Source organism: Bidens hawaiensis, unplaced genomic scaffold (assembly GCF_021521415.1).
Source record: "Bidens hawaiensis isolate Kalapana, Puna unplaced genomic scaffold, B.hawaiensis_p1.1 tig00008796_1, whole genome shotgun sequence".
NCBI lineage: Eukaryota > Viridiplantae > Streptophyta > Magnoliopsida > Asterales > Asteraceae > Bidens > Bidens hawaiensis.
This window is the reverse complement of record NW_027491634.1, coordinates 269,385-285,953: the sequence shown is the minus strand read 5'-3', so window position 1 is coordinate 285,953 and position 16,569 is coordinate 269,385.

The following is a 16,569-nucleotide window of genomic DNA, read 5'->3' as shown; positions in this document are numbered from 1 at the left end:
AACTCGTGAATCTTTTGGGCGAATGTCAGGTCGTTTCTGGGCATCAAATGCACCTGGAAATTCAACCAAACTAAACATTAATGAAATCCTTGGAAGTGGGAAAAAGAATCAACGAAATCAGGGTTCGTTTGGTACCTTAAACAGGATGACAAAGTAAAAGTATCACTGCAGTATCGGTTCTTGCGCAGTATTGACGTTAAGTGGATTTGAAGGTCGAAAGCTTGATAAAATGAAGTGAGGCCGATGTTAATCTTTCAGGAGGAGATTGAAGGTTAATATAGAAGAAGAATGGAGTCATTTAGTTGAATTTGGAGTGAGATATGGGTCTTCAAAGTTGACTTCAGCTGATGGCAGAATCTAGGAGAGAGATAGTGAAAGATTTGGTAGATTATGTAGGTCTTGGAGTGGAGTGTAACGTTGTTCAAGATATTGAAGAGTCCAAGAAGTTGACTCCTGTATATCTTTGCAAGATTTGAAATATCTTTGCTAAGTCAACTATCATTTAGAAGGTAAATAGATAAAGAAAAAGAAATGTATGAAGGAAATGGTTTTGTAAGTTTAAAATGTTATGACTAGATACTTGGAATTGCATATGTTATTTAGTAGAGAATCCAAGGGGTTATATTTTTAGGAGAGTTGGAAGTCATCTCAAGAATTGAATTTTAAATCTTTTTGTAAAAAAAATTGTACGACTTATATGTGTGTGCATATCTCGACAGATTAAGGAAAAAGGAAGCATGTGTATTGTGTTTTAATATATCTATAATCATGTCACACAAATATGATTTAATTTTGTTAGCTTTTAAAAATATATGAATTTTACTAGGTTATACATGCACTTTTGTAGTATAAATAAAGAATAAACATTAAATAAATCATGGAGGGCTGAAAGTGAACATAAGGAAACTTGATAACTTATAATTGCAAAATTTTATTAAAGGTTAGGATCCGAAAGATGTTCGTACAATGACAAAATGAAAACAAACGAATATGGTAAAAACCCGAAATGTTACAGTATCCCCTACTTTTAGGAATTTCGTCCCGAAATTAGAGAATAGATGTAGCGAACAGATGAGGATACTTCTCCTTCATTTGATCTTCACGTTCCCAAGTAAACTCAGCTCCTTGCTTCGATTCCCAACGCACCTTGACTAACAGTATACGACTACGCTTAGTAACTTTATCTTTATGATCTATGATCTCAACGGGTCTTTCAACAAAATGCATGGTTTCCTCAATACGAACTTCATCAAGAGGTATTTGGAAATTACCCTCGGCAAGACGCTTTTTCAAATTCGAAACATGAAATACCGGATGAATATTTGAGAGTTCAGATGGAAGATCATGTCTATATGCAACAGGACCAATACGCTCAATGATTTCAAAAGGACCAACGAAACGAGGAGATAACTTCCCTTTCTTTCCAAATCTCACAACACCTTTCCATGGAGATACTTTGAGTAGAACACGATCACCAACAGTAGACTCGAGAGGCTTTCTACGCTTATCCGCATAACTCTTTTGTCAACTACGAGCAGCGAGTAGATTTTGGCGGATTTGAGCAATACGATCAATCGTTTCTTGAACTAACTCCGGACCAGTAACTTGAGATTCACCAACTTCATTCCAACAAATAAGAGAATGACATTTGCGGCCATAAAGAGCTTCGAAAGGTGCCATACCAATGCTAGAGTGAAAGCTATTGGTATACGAAAACTCAACGAGCGGTAGATGAGTATCCCAATTGCCCCCAAAATCGAGGACACACGAGCGAAGCATGTCTTATAGAGTTTGAATTGTACGTTCGGATTGACCATCAGATTGCGGATGGTAAGCAGTACTAAGATCCAAACGAGTTCCCAAAGCGGATTGGAGAGACTTCCAAAAACGAGAAGTGAAACGACCATCTCTATCGGAGATAATGGTTAATGGAGTTCCATGATGACAAACAATCCTTTCAACGTAAATATGCGCCAAACGATCAACCGAATAAATTTCCTTGATGGGAATGAAATGAGCAGACTTCGTCAAACGATCGATGATTACCTAAATACTATCATGTTGCTTTCAGGTAGAAGGAAGCTTAGTAATGAAGTCCATAGCAATATTTTCCCATTTCCATTATGGAACGGGAGGTTGCTCGAGAAAACCATAAGGTCGATGATGCTCGGCTTTGACTTTAGAACAAGTGAGACATTTTGCAACATAGAGAGCAATGTCTTTCTTCATTCTGGGCCACCAAAAGATGGAACGAAAATCAGCGTACATTTTATCAGCACCCGGGATGTACAGAATATCGTGACTTATGAGCCTTGTCCATTATGAATGTGCGAAGGTCATCACGATCGGGAATCCATAAGCGATTAAGGAAATAAAGCAAACCATTGGATTTGGTTTCCAATTGAGATTCCGCACCACATGATATCTCGTCATACATATTGCCCTCGGTGACGGATTCGTGTTGCGCGTTAAGAACACGCTCTTCGAGATCATTTTGAATGAGAACACAAGTAAGCAACACGGATTTGACTTGTTTCTTACGGCTAAGAGCGTCGGCCACGACATTCACTTTACCGGGATGGTAGCGAATCTCGCAATCATAGTTGCTAAGCAACTCGGCCCAACGACGTTGTCTCATGTTGAGTTCCTTTTGATCGAAAATGTGTTGGAGACTCCTATGATCGGTAAATACTACGCATTTGCTACCATAGAGATAATGTCTCCAAATCTTCAAGGCGAATACGACGGCACCAAGCTCGAGATCATGCGTCGTATAATTCTTTTCTTGAACCTTGAGTTGTCTCGAAGCATACGCGATAACCTTGTCTCGTTGCATAAGAACATAACCTAGGCCTTGGTTAGAAGCATCACAGAATACGATGAAATCTTCAGTACCTTCGGGAAGGGAAAGAATAGGAGCATTGCAAAGTATGTCCTTAAGAGTTTGAAACGCTTCCTCTTGCTTTGACCCCCACTCGTAAGGTTTACCCTTGTGTGTAAGAGCGGTGAGGGGCAATGCAATCTTCGAGAAGTTATGAATGAAACGACGGTAATATCCCACCAAACTAAGAAAAGACCGAACTTCGGTGGGAGACGTCGGTGTCTTCCAATTCTTGACGACTTCAATCTTTGCGGGATCGACTTGAATACCCTTGTCGTTAACAATATGACCCAAAAATTGAACTTCCTTAAGCCAAAACTCACACTTCGAAAACTTGGTATACAATTGTTCCTTCCGTAGGAGGTCAAGGATAGCATGTAAATGCTCTTTGTAATCGTTTTCGGATTTCGAGTAGATCAAAATGTCATCGATGAAAACAATTATGAATTTGTCCAAGTATGGTTTACACACACGGTTCATGAGGTCCATGAAAACCGCGGGTGCGTTGGTTAGCCCAAAAGGCATAACACAAAATTCATAATGCCCATACCGAGTACGGAAAGCAGTCTTGGGTATGTCATCTTCATTAACGCGAAGTTGATGATAACCCGAATGGAGATCGATCTTCGAGAAGCAAGCGGCTCCTTGAAGTTGATCGAAAAGATCATCGATACGAGGGAGCGGGTAACGGTTCTTGACAATAAGCTTGTTGAGTTCACGATAGTCGATGCACATGTGAAATGATCCATCCTTCTTCTTTACAAACAAAACGGGTGCGCCCCAAGGAGAAGAACTCGGACGAATGAAGCCCTTCTTGGAGAGTTCTTGTAGTTGGCTCGAAAGCTCTTGCATTTCAGACGGTGCAAGACGATAAGGTGCTTTAGCATCGAGATTATCTCCAGGTACGAGATCAATACGAAACTCAACTTGACGAATAGGAGGAAGTCCAACAACATCATCAGGAAAGACGTCGGGAAAATCGCGAACAATAGGAATATCTTGAATTTTCTTCTTCTCCTTATCTTTCTCCACCACAAGTGCCAAAAAGGCAACGTACTTCTTATGCAAATAACGTTGAGCTTGAAACACGACATGGATTAAGCTTAGAAGCAGACGTACTACCGAAAACTTTAAGAATGCGACTATCTTGAAGAGGTATACGAAGGAACTTATCAAAACAAACGACCTCAACGTGATTCAAGGTTAACCAACCCATCCCAACTATGACATCAAAACTACCCATTTGCATCGGAATAAGATCTATACAGAACTTGATCTTATTAAGAATCATGACACAATCCCGAATAACCGAATCGATAGTAATCGAATTCCCATTAGCTACTTCTACGGTAAAAGGCTTAGACAACCTATCCCAAGGCTTATCAATAATGTATGCAAAGTCTAACGAAATAAAGCTCTTATCGGCACCAGTAACGAATAATACGGAAGCAGAATGGTTATTAATAGAGAACGCACCATTCACCACATCACTTGAGCTTTGGGCTTGATTCACGTTCATCATGAAGGCACGACCATTCGAACCTTAAGGAGTTGATGCAGCTTGATTGGTCAGAGGGCTTGGATAGCGGGGACTTGAGCAGTAGCAGTCGGCGGAGCCATCAGTTGCGGAACTTGAGGAGCATAGGTGTGAGGTGCAAAGCTTTGAGGGATCGGGGGTTGGTAAGTTTGGACTTGGTAGGCTTGGCTAGTGTAGTATGGTGCGGGAACATCTTGGGCTTGGTGAACATAATATGGAGGAGGCATCACATGGGCTTGATTGGCACGGGCTAGCAAAGGGCACATATTGCGGAGATGACTAGGATCTCCACAATGATAGCAAGCACGGGTATTTGGAACACCGGCTTGAGCTTGGGGGTTATTAGTAGCTCGAGGAGAAGACGGTGTGGGTTGTTGTGGATCGGCTCGTGCATTTGGAGGTGCACGGAAAGTATTGGCAAGATACCCATAACGGTTGCACGTGGTGCAAAGACGGAAAGTGGTGGATGCGGGTAGGGGTGCAAACGAGCTGAGCTGCTCGCGAGCTACTCGAGATCGGCTCGTTAAAAAGCTCGATCGAGCCGAGCTTAATCGAGCCTGAGCCCAAGCTCGAGCCTAAATGTAAGCTCGTTTAATAATCGAGCCCGAGCCCGAGCTTCACTTATCGAGCTCGAGCCGGCTCGCGAGCCTAAACGAGCCTGTCATTTATATAATTTTTAAAAAAATATATTCAATAATAATTAATTAATATATATAATGTTATAAAAAATAAATAAAAATAACTAAATAATATATATATTTTTATACATAAAATTATAATAGAAAAAATATATAAAAATAATTATAAAATTGTATAAAAAATAATTGATAAATAATAAACGAGCCGCGAGCTTGAGAATCAAATCACGAGCTCGAGCTCGAGCTTTGAAAATAGAGCTCGAAACGAGCCGAGCTCGAGCTCGAGCTCTGTGTAAGTTAAACGAGCCGAGCTCGAGCCTAGTCGAGCTTGGGCTCGGCTCGGCTCGTTTGCACCCCTAGATGCGGGATGATGACGGTTATAGATTGAGCACAGAGGGTGCGGTCCATTATACGGCTTCTTGTTGGGTGCATTTTGGTTTGGGGCTTGGTTGTTGGGTTGGTTTACGGCATAGTTTTGGTGATGAGTCTTGTGTTTTTGGCCATTGTTGTTGTTCTTGTGGTAACGGTTAGAGTTGTTGTTATGGACAGGCTTAGGGTCGGCTTTAGCATCAGTAGAGGATTCGGTTTTACTCTTTTCAGCAGCAGGCTTGGAGTCCTTTCGGGACAGCGTACCATCTCGAACGTGATCATCAATCAAGGAAGCAGCGAGGGTTATAGCTTCCTCCAGCGTAAGATGGTCTCGACTGACAACCGCGTCACGGAAAATAGTAGGTAGCCCACATATATACTTGCAGATACCGCGGGACAACGGGGTTACAAGGTGAGGTATCACCCGGCTCAGTTCCTTGAATCGGTTCGAGTAAGGAGAGTTATCGCCACCAATTTGTTTCAGCTCCCAAAACTCCGTCTCGAGCCTTTGCAGTTCATGCTTGGGACAAAACTCTCTCTTCATAGCTTCCTTAAGCTCCTCCCAAGGCATGGCTAATTCTTCATCAACACCTTGGAGGTCCTTGAATGTGGTCCACCAAGTAAGGGCACGTTCCTCGAAAACGCTGGTGGTAAACGAGTCCGTTTGTCGTCCAGACACTCGCTATGGATAAAGATGTTTTCCATCCTCTCAAACCAGCGGAGGAGTTTAGTAGCATTCTCCTCGCCAAGGTAAAGAGGAGGTTTGGCACTCGTGAAATTCTTGTAATGATAGTTGTTGTTGGGTCCAGCCGAAGTAACGGATCCGTTCGAGTAGATGTTTTGGAGTTGTGCCACAACCTCAGGCAAAGCAGCAGTGAACTCCTTCGTGATACGAGCAGCCAAACGGCGGTCATGAACAGACGAAGTGCGACGTTTGGTACGGCGATGAGATTGAGAAGACATTCTATGGGGACCAAAAATGAAATGTTATAAGGATTGGGTAAGTTGTGTAAACGAGTCAATGAAAGACAATGAGGAAATGTGACTACTACGTGCTAGTGATATGTCATAACTTGAGGGCAAGTCGCGATTTAAAATAATGTGAATAATGTTTGAGCGTTTAATATGTTTCTTCCAATTTAAATGAAAAATAACCAAAAACAGACAACAAATCAAATTAAGTGAGTTGGCCTCCCATGAGTTTTCCATGGCAATTTGAATGGCCCAACTAAATTGTAAAACAAAGCTTCGTGTATTGGGTCTTTCATGAGCGTTCCATGGTAGTTTAAATGACCCCAATTACATAACGGGACTTATATATTGAGAATTGGGCTTCCCATGAGCGTTCCATGGCATTTTATTGGCCCAATTAAATAACGATTAACAAACAATTTGAGTTGGTCGGCCCATGAGCGTTACATGGCATTTTAACTGACCCAACTAATTAACGAATTAACAATTCAATGGAGTGGGTTGGCCCATGAGCATTACATGGCATTTTAACTGAGCCCACTGATTATCGAATACACGAATCAAAATTAGTAGTCGGAGAATCTCGTGAATCACCACGGTGATATCTCCAACAAAATATCGAATCCAAACGGGTTGTGAAATGGATAGTTGGAGTGCCCATGGGTTGTCATGGATTTTCCACCCAACTAAACATTTAAAAATAATTAAAACGCAATTTTGGGAAGTTTCCGAATTTAGCCACGAATCATCGTGAATTCGGTTTTTTTTATTAAAGGAATGCAACCGTTGATTGGTCACGTTTAATTCACTTAAGGTCCGGTTGTATGACATATTGTCCAGCTTAGGCCTAGGGACTCAGGTACTATGGTCGGGTTATCCTCCAGGTAAGGAATAGCGTCTTACCTTTGGTTCCTGGAACCGTTTTGCCAAGGCCCAACTCACAGTTCTCTAGTCCCCTACGGCTACTAACCAAACATGTCATACTCCCATGCCCTAAGGAGAGGGAGTAAAAACAAATCTTAGGAATTCTTAAGGAATTTCCCAAATTAAAAATGCAATCTACTAAATATATTAAAAGATTTTTAAAGATTTGGAAAATATTTTGAAAGTGAGGCATAGCCTCAGATTTGGTGTGTGCAATAATTACCAAAAATAAAAGATCTAGTGAATTTTTATCTAAAAATAAAAGATGTAATAATAACTAACTACCTAAAACGAAAGGATATCGTAAATAATTACCTAAGTAAGCTACAAACAATTAATGAGCAAATAACATAGTTCAGACAGGCACGTATAGAGTTCGTAACATGTTACTAGGACATTTTCTAACCACCTATCTTAAACCTTCGGCTCTGATACCAATCTGTCACACCCCAACCTAAGGCGGAAATGCCGGGGCGTGAGCATGATTGCTATTAGCTCGAGGTAACTATCATGCAATAATATGACAATATCTAATAATAAATTTTATTTCTTTTAAAACCATAATATCCATAAATAGCAAAGCAATTCAAATATAGCAACCAAATCCATAACAATAAATATAAAAATCCAAGTAACTTAATGTAATTGTTCTTGATAAATATTCTTAAGGTCTCAATCTAGCAATCCAATACTCCAAGTCTTCAGTTTAAACGATAACCTGCATATACGTAGAAAGTACAATAGGTTTGTCAACAAATATGTTGAGTGAGCAAGTCATTGGTTTTTCAATGATATGTAAATATATGAAAAGTAGCAAAACGTAAATAAAGTGGTAAATAAACCAAACCAATGAGCAAATAAAGTGTCAAGCGAACCGCTGCCAAGCGAATCGGGCGCCGGTTAAAAGTAGACGGTCGTATGATCATACTGTAATGAGAATATGGTGGACCTCTCCGAATGCGCAAATTAAACAAGTAATCAAATAGCATTTATATCTAGCGATTCACACACAATATAACGTTTGCTAATGATTAAGATATGTATAATATGAAATACTATAAGTACATATATGCCCCTAAAACGTTTGAAAATGTGTGAAAACGGGGGAATGACAAACTCACATATGATGCCTCTAGAACTCATGACTCTTTTGGGCGAATGTCGGGTCGTTTCTGGGCATTAAATGCACCTGGGATTTCAACCAAACTAAACATTAATGAAATTCTTGGAAGTGGGAAAAAGAATCAACGAAATCAGGGTTCGTTTGGTACCTTAAAAAAAAAGCAGGATGACAAAGTAAAAGTATCATTGCAGTATCGGTTCTTGCGCAGTATTGACGTTAAGTGGATTTGAAGGTCGAAAACTTGATAAAATGAAGTGAGGCCGGTGTTAATCTTTCAGGAGGAGATTGAAGGTTAATATAGAAGAAGAATGGAGTCATTTAGTTGAATTTGGAGTGAGATATGGGTCTTCAAAGTTGACTTCAGCTGCTGGCAGAATTTAGGAGAGAGATAGTGAAAGATTTGGTAGATTATATAGGTCTTGGAGTGGAGTGTAAGGTTGTTCAAGATATTGAAGAGTCCAAGAAGTTGACTCCTGGATATCTTTGCTAAGTCAACTATCATGTAGAAGGTAAATAGATAAAGAAAAAAGAAATGTAGGAAAGAAATAGTTTTGTAACTTTAAAATGTTATGACTAGATACTTGGAATTGTATATGTTATTTAGTAGAGAATCCAAGGGGTTATATTTTTAGGAGAGTTGGAAGTTATCTCAAGAATTGAATTTTAAATCTTTTTGTAAAAAAAAATGTATGACTTATATGTGTGTGCATATCTCGACAGATTAAGGAAAAAGGAAGCATGTGTATTGTGTTTTAATATATCTATAATTATGTCATACAAATATGATTTAATTTTGTTAGCTTTTAAAAATATATGAATTTTACTAGGTTATACATGCACTTTTGTAGTATAAATAAAGAATAAACATTAAATAAATCATGGAGGGCTGAAAGTGAACATAAGAAAACTTGATAACTTATAATTGCAAAATTTTATTAAAGGTTAGGATCCGAAAGATGTTCGTACAATGACAAAATGAAAACAAACGAATATGATAAAAACCCGAAATGTTACAAAAAGTTTTGACTATGCATGGTCTAAGGTTGCATATAAAAGAGTATTCAACCGGAATTAATTTCTCATTAAACTTGAAATTAAGAGATATAAATACAAATGGATTCTAAAGACTAGGAACTGGATACAACAAAATAGCATAAAAACTATAACAACAAATTCTCTCTATAACAAATACAATAATTTGAATTATATAATGGGGTTTGTAGATTCTGTATACTAGCTTGGATATTTTTCTCAAACGTTTTCGGATGGTAATTGGTACCAATGAAGAAGCACAATAATTGACAATAAAGTAATAAACCATAAGTAGGAATAGTATTAAGATTGAAGTGAACGTTGATGTATAACAACTACAAGTAACTAGTTGGCTCACCCGTCGCATTGCCTGCGCGGTTGGGCTACCAACTAAACTGTAAAGCGTTGTCTGAGGTGACTGATATTGACCTTCTTGACAGGATTGCGACGTACTCAGTGGTATTGTAGCATAATTGAACTCTGATCAATGATTCAATTCGCAACTAGTGATTTATGTCTGCGACAAAGTCACCCTGCACCAACATATATAGCATATGACATTATTTCTAGCTATGTATGATATTGCTTAAATTATTTGTAACGAAATTACTAAATGAACAAATAGGGTTGTGAATGTTAATTGCTACTTATATGGTGGCCAACAAATAAGTAGCTCTACTCTGGACAGTTGCCTTTTGATATCCATTGTTTTAGTGAACGAATAGTGATGATTCCTGTCTTTAATTTGTCCTATAAAAATCAGAGATACTAATATGGTTCTCATTTCTCTATAAAATCAACAGTGGTCATGAAAACATTATAAAAAAAGTGCACTTTCTTATAACAAAGAACACGTAATTTGTATCACACAACACGTAAACAAAAAAGCACACAAATTCTCAAAGAAAACAACTTCCCCGGGGCATTATGTTGACGATATAATAATATTTACAAACTGGAAGGACCGAGTTAGTACAGGTACACCAACTACTAAATACAAAAAAAATGCAATGAATGATGAACAAGGTGATTTATCAAGTCCTACTCAGAAGTTTTATTTTTTTGTTACAAAAGGGCTTTTTGAAAAGCGTTGTATATCCTCGTTTGAGTTTTCTAGTAAAATGTTTCTTGACTTTTGAGGTCAAATGTATTTTGAAATTGCTTCATAAACAAATGAAGTAAACGAGTCGTTTTCAATCTGAGTTGCTTGCGAGTAGAAAGGGAGAAAAGTGATGTATTTGAGCCATCCAATGCTCCACCATGAACGCCCTAAGCCACACAACAAAACCTAGGGGTGTTCAAATTCGGAGATCAGGAGTTTCGAATATCCAAAATTTTCCATTAGTGAATTTCAATATCCGAAAGTTTGAAAAACCGAAATTCGAATAACCAAAAAATATTTAAGACTTTGAAAAAAAAATATATTCGATATTTGAAATATCCAAAAATTATTCAAAATTATACAAAGTATCTAAAAACATCCAAAATAGTCTGAAATATCTTGAATTTATAATTAATTTTTTCTATTTAATTCAAATGGTTGAGGGTTAAAATCATATCTTGAAGTGTGATGAATTTAGAAGAAGAATGGATGTAGAGTCGAGATTCTATGTTGTGGATAAAAAAAATAAAGTAGCATTTATAATTTTGTGACTCCGAACTCCGAAGTGTTATAAAAGCAATTTCAGGCCTAATGAGGTCCACCAGAAAAGCCCACAATAATCCTCATTTGTGGCTTGGTGATAGAAACGCTTCGTATTTTTTTCTATTTTATTTTTATTATTATTTTTTTTGAAAACCTGAGCTTGATTTCCAGTTAAGTCGTGTAAAGATTGTCAGTTTAAATCCCGAGCCAACTCGGGTTTTCATCCCACTATGTGTTACGGAAGAGAGTTATGCTCTTTTGGCGGCACGACTTTTAAGTAGCACCCGACAGCATAGCTTCCTGGGAAATGCTGAATCCAAACTCTGAAGCCAGTGTGAGTCTAGTTAAGACAACATAATCTGGGCAGAGTGGGATAATTGGGCTCTTCAATTTGAGAAGTGTGATAGTCAAAACACAAGAAAGTCGCCGTTCAAAAAAAAAACAAGAAGAAGAGGAAGAGGAAAAAGAAAATAAAAGCCCACAATTGGGGGGGGGGGGGGGGATCGACCTATACTGGGTGGCAAATGGGTTGGGTCGGGTCGAACAGGTCATGGGTCGAAATGGGTTTGGGTCAAAATGGGTTAGGGTTAGAACGGGTCAATTAATAAAATGTTTTTTTTGTTTGGGTAAGAACAGATTAGGGTTAGACCTTTTTTTATTATTTTATTTTTTTTTTGAATTTGAACAAGGATAACGGTGTAATCATTTTAATTATTTTAGATTTTTTTTTATTTATATTTTAAGTTATGATTATTTTTATTTTTGATTTTCTCCTCAAAGGTTTTCTATTAAGATAAAAAAACCCTCAAAAAATATTTAAAAAAATAAAAAAAAATCGTAACTCAAAATATAAATGAAAACAAAAAAGTAAAAAAAAACTAAAACGTTTCATTTGTTCTACTCGTTTTTAGAAAAAAAACTCACCGAGAAATCGAACCGAAACCGAAAAAATCAACGAAATGAAATAAAAAGCTAAAACCGAACCAAATTAATCAAAATCGAAAAAAATTGATCAAAATGAAACTAAAAAATTTGAAACCAAAGAAAAAATGACATAAACGGAACAAAAAACCAAAAACGAGTCCAGAATTGACCAAAAAGAAACCAAAACCCAACCCGGCCCATGTGAAAACTCGTGTTGGCTTGAAACCCGAACCGAACCAGTTGCAATTTGAAACCCGTTTTGTGTCGAAACCCGTCTCATGCATAAACCCGTTTTGATCCGAAACCTGCCATATTTCCTTATGACACTAGCCCATATTGACCCATTTCTTTAAATTTGTCGACCCATTTTGACCCAAAAATAACAAGATGAAATTTCAAATGACTCATTTTTATCCATTTAGTTAAAATCTCTGACCCAAATCAACCCATTTAATTTTTAAAGCAACCCAAATTAACCCATTTAAAATGGTTTAAGTCAAGATTGTCACCCCTATATATTATTAAAGCAAAATCATTTTTTCGCATGCCATCAATTAGAGTAGTCAACTATAATACCAACTAATACTATTACCATTTATAAAATTACTAACAAATTTACAAATGTAACTTTTAATGTTATATTAAATGGGGTTTTTAAATATTTATGAACTAGATTTTATCCCCCGTATTACGAGGGTTGTTTTACATTATTCGTTTTTAATATTTATATATGTATATTTGGATTTTAATTTTATATATTGTAAGAAAGTTAATAATTAATATACTTGAGGTTTGATGATAAAATGGTTTCACAAATAAATGATATGTTATAATCCGGTTTAAAAGTTATCTGGGTTTGGTGATACCTGTTACCTGTTTATTTTCTTTTTTATAAAATTGTTTCTTAATTATAAATAATATTGTTTTAAATAAAATAGGATATTAATTTTTAGTATATCCTTATTTTATAGGATTTTCATATCAAATATTTTATGAGATTAATTTTTAATATAATGAGATGTTAAAACCTGTTTAAGAGCTATTGGGGTTTGGTGAGACATTTACCCGTGAATTCGGGTCAAATGCGTGACAAACCTTCATTTACAAATAAAGCAATCTGATGGCTTGAGAGAATGGTTGTTTTACATTTTTCGTTTTTTAATATTTATTTTTTGAATTTTAATTTTTTTATTGTAAGAAAGTTAGTGATATACTTAAGGTTGATGATGAAAGGGTTTCGTAAATAAATGATATGCTATAACCCATTTAAAAGCTATCTGGATTTGGTGAATCATGACCCGCTCATGTTTTTTTACTATAAAATTATTTATTAATTATAAATAATATCTTTTTCTTTTTAAATTGAATATTAAATTTTAGTATATCACTATTTTATCGGATTTTCATATCAAATAATTGGTAAGATTAATTTTAATTTAATGAGATGTTATAACCCGTTTATAGCTATCTGGTTTTGGTAAGACCCATACCCGTGAATTTGGGTTAAATCAATGAGAGGCCTTCATTTAAAAATTAAGCAATCTGGTGGTTTCCATAAAAGGGGGAGCGACCACATCGCGACACGTGGGATTTTAGGGGTTTCGTTTATATATATTATATATTATAATTATAATATTTTATTTATCATTATTTATATGTTATGAATCAATCCATAAGGTATGTTATTACGTATATTATTTAATTTAACCTTTTTATTGTAATTTTTAACCATCCGTATATTACACCGCCTATATTCTAGCAAAATAATAAACAATATCAATACCAATGTGGTGTAAATACACTAATTTGATATAGGTGAATTTTAACTAAAACGTATTTACATACGGAAGATGCGCTAACATTCTCTAAAGCGAGATTTCTCGTTTTTATTTTTTTCCCCTTCATTTTATCAACTTTTTATTATTATTATTTTAATATATCATATAATAGTAACTAAGTTTTAAAAGAGTTTCAATTAGGTCACTCGTACAATTTTTCTTCAAATCAGGTTAATAAATCGTCAAATCAAGTCTCACTGATTTTTTTGTGCGTCAAGCAAGCATGAAGGATAAGATGTGGAGATCGTAATTTGCAATATATGTAGTTAAATTTTAAAAATTAAAAAAAAAAAGTTAATTATATTAAAATTTAAAAATAAAAATAAAAAAATAAAATCCACCGTAACGACTGAACGTCAACATCCAAAAAAATATAAAAATATTTCCTATGTGAAACAAAAAGAAAAATGCTAAAAAAACATGTTAAAACCTTTAATCTAATAAAATATGAAAGTTGAGTGATTTAATTGAAACACTCTTTAAACTTATGTGACCTAATTGAAACATTTTTAAAACTTGGTTATCATTATATGAATTTGCTCCCTTGTAAGATGTCAAACTCTGTAATCTTCTAACATAATCAAAACGTCAAAACTCTTTTTTCTTACTTTTGCTTTATATTTACCAATACTAGTTGCTTGCAACACGCGCTTTGTTGCAGGAATTTGGTCGCTATCGGTCAAATCCGCATTGCAGTGGATATAAAATTATAGGGTTAATTGTGTAATTAATGCAACTTAAGAGCTACCATATTAATAAGTTGTGAGTTTAATTGTGAAAACAAATGAAAGTTGTGGGGTATTATATGTAAATAGGTGTGTAATGTACCATTTATGTAATTAAATAGAACTTTTGGATATAACATGTAAATGTTTGTGCACGGATTTCAAACTTCAATCTTTAACATGCATTATAATTATAACTAGTATTATTACCCGCGCGTTGCAGCGGGCGTGCTAAATCATAAAAGGGGTCGAGTTTGCATTATGAGTTCGAATGCGTAGAAAGTTTAACATGTAACAAACACCTTAATGATGTTATGTTTTTTTTGTAAAGCAATGACATTTTCATAATACCTGAAGGCAACATAAAATAACTTTCGTCATTTTGTATTTCCAGAATTGTGTTCGTATACATTGATAATTTAATACTCTAAACAATAATGATGACATCTAATATGATACTTGCAGGCCTTTGAATTATAAAAATCATGTATACAATAGCAGTCGAAGAGAAAATTTGTTTATTTGTCACTGTGTTGAATGGTTAATATAATTGTGGCTAGTATATACGTAACTTAGAAGCCCTGAACAACATACATGAACTCTAACCCAAATTGTTGAGAGTTGGTATATGTTAGTCAATAACTTAGAAAAACAATGGTATAAACCCCTAAACAACACACGACAATCAATATCGGGCCTCATAGAAGATAAGCAAGTTTGAAGGCGATGTAAAGGGATAAAAATGGAATTAAACACTTGGTAAGGAGTTGCAAAACTGGTGTTGTTCGTTGTCGCCGGCGAACCGCTAGATGATAGGGGTGTTCAAAACCGGATATCCGAAGTTTCGGATATCCAAACTTCGGATATCCGGTTCTTTTGGATAGTTTCGGTTATTTTTTTCCAGGTTTTCTTTCGGATATCCGAAGCTTCGGATATCCGAAAGAAAACTTGGAAAAAAATAACCCGAAAAAAAAAAGAAAAAACAACCAAAACACAATAGATTTCTGATCCAACAACCTAAATACAATAGATTTCCAATCCAACAACCTAAACACGAATTGTTCAAGATACAAACAATACACAATCCATTGTTCAAGGTGGAGCCATGGTGGATTTGGTGCAAACGAAATAGTGGCAGCGGCGCCGGAGGTGGTGACGGTGACAATCGTGCAGTGGAGGTGGTGCCTTGGTGATATTGATTGAGTGATTGGAGAGTGGAGACCATATTCCAGAATGGAGGGTTAGGGAACGGCTGGGAAAGTTTAGAAATTAGGGTTTTACATAAGGGCTTGTACGTATATGGTATATATATTAAAATTAAAAAAATATTAAATTTAATATTTCGGATAGTTCGGATATCTAAACTATCCGAAAAATCTAAAAATGCTATCTGAATCTGAATCCGATTTTTCGGATATCCGGGATTCGGATATCCGAAATTTCGGATAGTTCGAATACGGATATCGGATAATTTGGATACAGATTCGGATTCGGATTCGGATACTTTTGAACACCCCTACTAGATGATGCTATCATGTTGGTTGATAGGAAACGGTTGGTCACCGTCGTTTCCTAGAGAAGTAGAAATTAACAGAAGTTGCTAACCATCATCACATGGTACAAACAAACAAAAACACACATACAATGAACAATGACATACATGTACACAAAAAATATTTGAAGGGATAAATATGTATAAAATCTATTAAAGTTTTAACTACCAATGTGAAAAGATAACTTTTATACACAGATGTATAAAAAGTGGTTAATGCTCATGAATAGTAACTTTTGTGAGTTAACCAACTTTTGCTTTTAATATATATATAATTAAACCATACAGAGGGGCTTTATAAATGAGGCTTCAAGGGAGGAGACTTTAGGGAAATCCCCAAAATAGCTCATCTACAAAATGAGATTCCAACTTTGTCCCCTAAATTTAATATTTTCAAAAATGGCCCTCC